The 6,774-nt window shown below is 33.9% G+C and overlaps 1 long non-coding RNA gene across 1 annotated transcript; it reads left to right on the forward strand.

Annotated features, from left to right (window-relative positions):
- The first annotated feature begins 4,028 nt into the window (after positions 1 to 4,028).
- Positions 4,029 to 5,356, forward strand: LOC145951896 (uncharacterized). The gene is made up of 3 exons (XR_014429833.1): positions 4,029 to 4,515; positions 4,764 to 4,874; positions 5,228 to 5,356. It is a non-coding gene; the product is annotated as an uncharacterized LOC145951896 (long non-coding RNA).
- Positions 5,357 to 6,774: the final 1,418 nt, after the last annotated feature.

Raw genomic sequence — 6,774 nt, forward strand, 5'->3', positions numbered from 1 at the left:
TTCATTTTATTCTTCTTTATTTTAATTTGAGTTGTTATACATATTCATCATTGTATATGTACATAAATGTGTGTTTTGTGAGACCCGTGGCTTTACTCTCACTCTCACTCTCTTTCACTTGTTTTCTCCCAAACTCTCTTCTTCCTCACAAATTCTCTGACCTTTGTGGCTGATTTCTTTTCTCTCTAGCTGAAGCCGTGAGTGAACAAGGAGGTTCATTCTCTCAAACTTGAAACCGTTCGAAGCTAGTTGGGTACGAATTCTCTTCTTCTTCCTTTTCTCTTCTCGGAGCTCGAAATCGTCTCACCGAGGTAAGGGAAGCTAGGATTTTCTTGCCGGTTGTTTGTTTAGTGAGCTAGAAACTCACATGATGGCTGATTGTTGCGGATTGATGGCTGAGATTTGATGAAACGGGTTTTCGGGGTTTCCGGGGTTTTGATGAAAATTCAGGGATTTTCCTTGTTTGATGTTGCATGTGTGAAAAGGCATGATTTTTGAGCTGCCGGTTGAAAATGGGACACTTTGCTGGGTTTGCATGTGTTTGGGATGTGATTTTTGCAGGTTTTAGGTGAAATTTTCGAAGTGGTGAGGGGTTACTGTTTGAAAATGGGGAATCCCTGGGTGAATCACGCGGGCTTGGGGAGAACCACACCGGGCGCACTATCGGACGTGAATCTCGTGTTTTTATTACTGATACTGCGCCGGGCGCAGGAGAATGGAGCCAGGCGCAATAGACCTCTGTAGGTCTCTGGTTGAGATTTGAGCCGGGCGTGATTTTAATGCGCTGGGCGTGAGTTTTTCTTTCAGAATTTGACTTTATAGTCTTCATGAAAGTTGTAGCCTTGGATGTTATATTTCCAATGGCGCTGGAATCACACAAAAAGGAGTTCTAGAACTCCAGATATGGATTTTTTTATTGAAGAGGGATCAAGCTATCAGCATTTCTTATAGTTGTTGCAATTTTTATCATTTTTAACAAGGTAGATGAAGGAATTATGACTTGGTGTATTCTTGAGAGTTGTAGGAAATCTTCTTATCTTTCATATGAGATAAGGATGAGCATGGTAGGAGTAGTATAACTCCTGATGTGCTATTTTCTGTGAAGTTTGCCATTTCACATTTAGTGATTTGGTTAAGTTGAAAGTTGTTTTAGGTGCTTAGGTTGATTGGTGTTGTTTGGGTGGGTAATTTGGCAAGATAGATGAGTTATAAACAAGATGGATAAGCCGTATTATGTGTTGAATATGCTGCATGCTGATTAATGTTGTTAATGCCGTATGATGAAAAGTTGAGTTGTGTTGTATGTTGTTTGAGCTGTTATTGCTGATAAGCTGAGCTGTGCCGAATGTTGTTTATGTTGATTTAAGTTGATAATGATGAATGTTGTTGAGCTGAGTGATGATTTTGATGTGCTGTGAGATGTTTATGCTGCATTATTGATGTTAAGCTGTATTTGAGGTATATTGTTGTGTTGTAAGTTGTTTAGCTGTGCTGGATGATGATATTGCTGTGTTGTAAGTTGTTTAGATGTGCTGGATGCTGATATTGCTGTGCTGTAAGTTGTTTAGCTGAGTTGTAAGCCGCTATTGCTATATGCTGATTTGCTGAGCTGTGCTGTATAATGTTGAGCTGTGCTGTATGCTGTTATTGCTGCTATGTTGTGTTGTGCTGCATGCTGATATAAACTGTTGTAGGCCGAAAGGCTGAGCTGTTGTAGGCCGTAAGGCTGAGCTGTTGTAGGCCGAAAGGCTGAGCTGTTGTAGGCCGTAAGGTTGAGCTGTTGTAGGCCGAGAGGCTGAGCTGTTGTAGGCCGTAAGGCTGAGCTGTTGTAGGAGATCTCCGAGCTGATATGCGTGACGACGCATTGTTTGTTTTATAGTTGTTTATGCTGTATAGCTGATGAGTTGTATGCTGATGAAGTGAGATGCGTGCTGTTATAGCCGCTATGCCGTTGCTGTTATAGCCACTAATGTGGTGCTGTTATAGCCGCTAAGTCGGTGCTGTTATTGCTGAATGCTGTGGTATTTTAAGTTGATTTTGTTAAGTTGATTGATGTGCTGATAGTTGTAGTTGTTTACTATTCATATATTTATATATGTATGTTGTTTCTTTTCACTAGCTTATCCTGTGTTGTTTCCATGTGCTTTGGACTGCGATGATCATACTATGTATAGGAGCAGGGCAGGGTTAGGTTGGTGTTTGCTGAGGAGGGTCTGCAGCTGGTAGATGGAGTTTTATTCTTTTGATGTATTTAGCTACTTAGTTAGCATTTGCTGGATGTATTTTGTACACTCTGAATTCTAGACGGATTTGGACCTTGTATATATATATATTCTAGATCCTATATGTATATACTTATTCGTTTCTGTGTAGTATTCTGGTGTGTTGTGCTGTGTGTAGTGACCAGCCGGGTCGTTACATGTTTTATATCATACTCTTTTCTAGTTTTGTTAATGTTAGATTTTAAACCATTTTGTTACTCTATTACTTTTATTACTACTAAATTTTGTTTATCTCAATTAATTGTTTATTCTTTTATGACTTTGGAAAAAGATGAGTAAACGATTTCATGTTTAATAAGGAGACTAACTCTTTACTATTTTATTGATGTTAAAAGTTGTTTTACATTATTTATCATGTTTATTTATTTTTATTTTTTTTACAATTTTTGGGGAAGAGAAAGTAAAGATGATGAGCTGGGATAGGTAAACCTATTTTTTTACATTTTTATCCGCCTATTCTTTTATGGTTTTGGGGGAAAGATGAGTAAAGAATACCATGTTTAACAAGGACACTTTGATTTTTCACTTTATTGATGTTAAACTTTTTCTTTCATAATTTATTATGTTTAGTTTGTTATGATTTTAGAGAAGAACAAGTAAAGATGACACGGTGTGGGATGAGGATCTTGACACCTATTGTTTAGATAAATATTGACTTATATTTTATTTTTTATTTATGTTAAAAATATTTTCTCATTTTTCAATTTCACTTTCTCTTCTTAAATCATAAACACTATATCTTGTGTATAATTTTTCTATATCTCTTTTGTTTGCTTAAAATTATAAAGTTAAGTTCATGTTAACAAATGTTGTGTAACTTAATTTTTTTTATTTGTCATTTGTCATTTTCTTCTTTGGTATTTTTTGTCTTCTCATTTCAATTTTTTTATTTTAAAAGTATTTTCATTTTTATTTTTTCAAAACTCAAAATTAGGTGGTATGAGTTAGTTTTCTTATTCCTCAATTATAATCGATAAAATCGTCTTTCTTTGTATTGGTTTATTTGTGTGTTTTATAATATCACTACAATAAATGTTACATATAGTGACATAAAAAAAATGTCACTATAAGTATAATATATGTTGGTATATATCTATTTGCATATAGTTATACACAATTTTAGTATTGATTTTGAATGAGATTTAATAACATATTTTGTGTGTCACTATAACTTATACCCACATTTTTTAACAATATACTAACATATATTATATTTATTTTGTAGTTAAAAGTAGTTTTTAGTGACACATATTGTGTCACTATAAGATATGTGTCATTATATGACAATTTCCTTGTAGTGTATGAACTTAAATTTTATTTTCAATATTATTTTGTTATTAAACATTTATATTTTTAGAAGTTATCTTTCATATGTTATGTGAAGTTTGCTTTTACATATATGTTTTGAGTTTTATTTTATTTTAAATATAAATTTTCACTACAAAAAAAATAACCTATGCCTACAGACACTTTTACCTATAAACCTGAATTAGTGTAGGTAAAACTAAAAAAAAAAATTTACCTACAAATCTTTAATGTAGGTATAACTCAAAAATCTATACCTACTTTTATTTGGTGTAGATAAAACTCAATACAACTTAAAGTTCTTTTACTAATAGATTGTCAATGTAGGTAAAAGACTTCAAAGACTTATTACTAAGAAAAATTAGTCAATTAGTAGCGATTTGTTTCTAGCGGTTTTAATAAACCGCCAAAAAAAGTTGTAATTCTAGGGGTTATCTTGACCCTACAAAATAATCCCACGATTGTCTTCAAGGTCACAATGCCCCTCTATTCATCTTCCATACAAAGAAAGCCTAACCCTAGCCCCAATCCTTCTCACGCTCGTCGGCGGAAGCTCTATGATAACGATCGCTCAGGCACTGGCGCGAGCCTCGTCATGGGCCAAGTCAAGATCCTCAAGAGAGGCGAAAAGTTAAGCCCTGACGACGCCCGCACCGCTTCCCATTGCAGGAGTGTTTCTAGGGTCTGGTCTTCGCTCCTGCCTTAGGCTGCGTAGTGTTTGAACGTCGAATTGAAGGAGTTTAAAGGCAGAGAGAGGTTTGCACCGTAGAATCGATTCGAAATTCATTCAGATAGCGTCACTCTCTGATCTCCAAATCCCCAACAACTATGGTGAGAGGATTGCTCAACAAGCTCGTCTCTCGTCCCTCTCCGTGCCGGAAAGTGGCAGCACAAGAAGCTCCGCCGCCTCAACATCCATGAGTACCAGGTCTCTCTGCGTTCCCTGCTCTTGTTCTTATCATTGCAATTTACGAATCGATTCCAATTTCTACGGAATCTGTTGATTCATTTCGCTCTTCCGTTGGTGTATTTCTTTTCAATAATAGTAATAATAAATCATTTTTGTGGATGACAAATCTGGAGTTCCTTGAATGTATATTTTGTGGAACCGTGGATGTTTATTTGTCGAAAATCTTTTGATTCAGTTGATTGACGAGCGTTGATTATGGAAACCAGGGCGCCGAATTGATGAACAAACACGGAATCAACGTTCCGAGAGGCGTAGATGTTTCCTCTGTTTAAGAGGTCAGAAAGGCCATCAAGGACGTTTTCCCTAACGAGAAAGAGGTAATTTATTTCGTAACTTGATGTTCACAAAAAGCACCAAGAAGTGGATTTTAGAATTGTAAGGTGCGTTGTGTTTGTTTCCTTTAATTCCTCTGCAGTCAATGCCTCTGATTCTTCTTTGTCTCACATGAAGGTAAATAATTTTGTTACTTTTGTTGGATGCTTAAACATAAGACAGTTTCCACCCAAGTAATCATGTATTGTTCTTATGAAACTATGATGTGCAACAGCTTGATGACTCTGTTCAAGATGAAATAATGGCAAATCAGCGGATGATCCCACCTAGCTTATCTTAAGTGAAATAATGGCAAATCATGTATTGTAATTTGTCTATTTTTTTTTATGTCATCCAGGGCTGCTTCTCACTTGAACATTAATCTTCAAATGAATTATTGGCCATCCCTTTCTTGCAACCTACACGAGTGTCAAGAGCCCTTATTTGATTTCATCTCCTCTTTGTCAGTCAATGGAAATAAAACCGCAAAGGTATTTTGTTCTTTTCCCTCTTTCTTTCATATTTTTCTTGTCATTCTATTTAAGAAAGAGATCCTTTATATTTGATTCCTATGTTGTTTTATGTCTTTCTCTATTAGTTTTGTTACCGATAAATTTTGTCTATCTTAATTAATTATATTTATTTTTTTTATGATATGGGAGAAAGATAAGTAAACAATTTTATGTTTAATAAGAAGATTATTATTTTTTTATTAAAGATTATGATTTTTTTACTATCTTTGTTGATTTTAAAATTGTCTTACAATTTTTTATGTTTAGTATTTTTTTTATTTACAAATTTAGAGAAAGAGAAAATAAGGATGACGTGTTTGACATTCATTATTTTGATAAATTTTGGTTCATCATAAATTATAAAGTCTATTTCTTATCCAATAAATTTTACCTATTCTTCTATTTCTCTTTTATAATTTTATTCCTTCCCTCCCCAAACAAAGCCCAATAGAAGTTAAAGCGATCTTAAAGGGGCTTCCCTTGTTACAAATGCCGGATTTAAGAAGGTGGTATAAGTGCAGATTTTCTAGCGGTAAAGGGTTCTTCACCTTTATCATCTTTCATGAAATGGGACTCTTGTCCTCATCATATGCTACGATTGTTCCTAGGTGGGTCGTAGGGGTAGATAATGGGTGGGTTTGGTCAGATTCAGGTGAAAAATGTTTAATCTATTATAAATTGATTTTGGAAAAATGCAATCTATACTCGACTGATTGAGCTTTCGGTCTGAAACGGTTTGAGTTAAAACGAATTCGGATTTGAGTGTGAGTGAGTACAATTGGGTTAAAAGTTTTTTGTAGATTAAGTTATCTTAATGAAGTTGTAGCTTAAAATGGTAATAAAAAAAATTAAATAGTGTACAAAAATAGAATAAATGTGATAATAGATAGTGTAAGTAGATTCATAGATGAAACATTCACAAACTAAAGAAATAAAAACAAAAGATAACAAAATTCATAGTTGTTACATGCAAAAAAAAATCTAAAGTTAAGTTACAAAACCTATAAGAAATCACAGCCGCATAAGTTGTACTTAAAATAGAGATAAGAAGATGGAAAAGAAAGACAAAGAAAGAAACAAAAAGAAAACTCTAAAAATGGACTAGTGTGTTAAGAAGTTAAATGAGAAAAGAAAAGACAAAAGAAATATCTAGATTATGAGAAGAAAAAAAAGTTATAAATTGATAACTATTTTATACTTTTTGAGTTTGGACTATTGTTATTTAGTTATACAAAAGTAATAAAAATCTAAACTTATCTCATTTTCGGTTGGGTTTGATTTTTAGCGGGTTTAAAAATTAAAAACCAAACCCGCCTAATATAACCTATATAAAATCAAAATTTTAACCTAATTTACTCATAAAACTAACCCAAATCCACCCAAAAAATAATAT

Source organism: Cajanus cajan, chromosome 9 (assembly GCF_000230855.2).
Source record: "Cajanus cajan strain Asha chromosome 9, NIPB_CcT2T_4, whole genome shotgun sequence".
In the NCBI taxonomy this organism is placed as follows: Eukaryota; Viridiplantae; Streptophyta; class Magnoliopsida; order Fabales; family Fabaceae; genus Cajanus; species Cajanus cajan.